Source organism: Chrysochloris asiatica, unplaced genomic scaffold (assembly GCF_000296735.1).
Source record: "Chrysochloris asiatica unplaced genomic scaffold, ChrAsi1.0 scaffold00045, whole genome shotgun sequence".
NCBI lineage: Eukaryota > Metazoa > Chordata > Mammalia > Afrosoricida > Chrysochloridae > Chrysochloris > Chrysochloris asiatica.
The window spans coordinates 16,833,158-16,835,104 of NW_006408563.1; the positions used below are offsets into that span (position 1 = coordinate 16,833,158).

Genomic DNA, 1,947 nt, shown 5'->3' on the forward strand with positions numbered 1-1,947 from the left:
GTCAAGCCTTGCTATCCATCTCTTGTAAAGAAGTTCGGGGTCACTGGTATATGGACTATGCATGCTCTAAGATCTGGTTCTGAGGTGGATGACCCAGGAGACACTCTTTGCTGGAGAGTCTTGGGATGGAATGCTGATCATAGGCTGCAGTATTGTTGACGAGCTGGTAGAATTAGGTAACAGGTGGGTAGCAGATCAACATTCCAAGAAGGAGTAATAGAAAAAGGGATATTGTCTTAATGGTTTCAACAAGAACTATAGAGAAATTATCATCTTAGATAATATATATGGTGCCAGCAATAGACTGTTGCTAGGTAGACTTTAAATGTGCTTCTGGTGAAACAATAAAAGAAAATGATGTACATGTGGTTGGACAATAAAAGAAGGTTGTGCTTTTTAAGCAGTGGCAAAGAACTTGTTTGAGTTGTGTTCAAATGTTTGGCGGATAGTAGACCGTGTAAGTGACCAATCTTGCAGTCTGGCTGAGTAGACTTCTAAGTAAGGTGTTTAAGGGGCTGTGTGGTTTCTCCTTGCTGCTTATAGCAAAATGTGGGAGGAAAGAAGTGGTCTTAAAAATGAATTGTGGGTGCGCCCTGACCCCTCCTCATGGCCGCAGTGGCTGATTGGACGTGGTGCGGCGTTCAATGAGCTCGAGCCTGGTGGGCGTGCGCTGACCTCCAGCCAGGTCTCGGCGTGCCCTCCGGGCTCCGCACCCCTAATGCTGTTCGAGTGCTGAGCCCGCCCTGGCCGGGACAATGGTGAAGTATTTCCTGGGCCAGAGCGTGCTCTGGAGTTCCTGGGACCCAGTGTTCGCCGCCTTCTGGCAGCGGTATCCGAACCCCGACAGCAAACATGTCTTGACGGAGGACATAGTACACCGGGAGGTGACCCCTGACCAGAAGCTCCTATCCAGGTAACTCCTGACCAAGACCAACAGGATGTCCCTCTGAGCCGAGCGACTGTTTCCTGCCAATGTTACTCACTCAGTGTACATCCTGGAGGACTCTATTGTGGACCCCCAAAATCAGACCATGACCACCTTCACTTGGAATATCAACCATGCCCAGCTGATGGTGGTGGAGGAACGCTGCGTTTTCTTTGTGAACTCTGATAACTGCTGCTGGACCGAAATTCACCGGGAAACCTGGGTCTCCTCAAGCGTGTTTGGTGTCTCCAGAGCTGTCCAGGAATTTGGTCTGGCCCGGTTTAAAAGCAATGTGACCAAGACTATGAAGGGGTTTGAATATATTTTGGCCAAGCTGCAAGGTGAGGCCCCTTCTAAAACACTTGTTGAAACCGCCAAGGAAAAGGCAAAGGAGACGGCACTGGAAGCTACAGAAAAAGCTAAGGACCTTGCCAACAAGGCAGCCATCAAGAAGCAGCAGCAGTTTGTGCAGCCATCCTGGCCTTCCCAGCACCACCGCAGCCCCACACCAGACAATCCAGCTCCACCCCTTCTGGCCTATCCCCAATGTGCTTTCTTATTAAAAATCAGCTTCCCCCAAAAAATGAATTGTGAAAAATAAAGCAAAACTTAAAGATTTGAAAAATTCTGCTGTAGAAGCTAAGAACATGATTCTTAGACTTTCCACCAAGGATGTGCTGTACAATCTCATGTTAAAGGGATTAAGCCTGTGACTGATGGATCTAATCAACTACCACAGCAGGCAACCTCTCATCATCCAGTGAAGGGAACAGAGAGGGAATGAAAGGAAAGAACACTGACTTCCTCCTGGAATGCTACAGACAGGAAACTCCAGTCATATGAGCTAGGAAACAAGGCCACCCAAAACCTTGGGAAGAGAATCCCGTGGACCCGGAAAATGGAGTTGAAAAGGCTAAAAGGTTTCTACCCACAGACCAGAGGTCCTAGCCAATACCCAGAGTCTAAAGGGTAAGGCCTTTGCCCAGCAGGTCTCAGACTAGAGGATTACTTTCAAGCCTTGG

The 1,947-nt window shown here is 48.4% G+C and overlaps 1 pseudogene; it reads left to right on the forward strand.

Annotated features, from left to right (window-relative positions):
• Positions 1–755: 755 nt before the first annotated feature.
• LOC102812639 lies at positions 756–1,526 on the forward strand (annotated as a pseudogene).
• Positions 1,527–1,947: the final 421 nt, after the last annotated feature.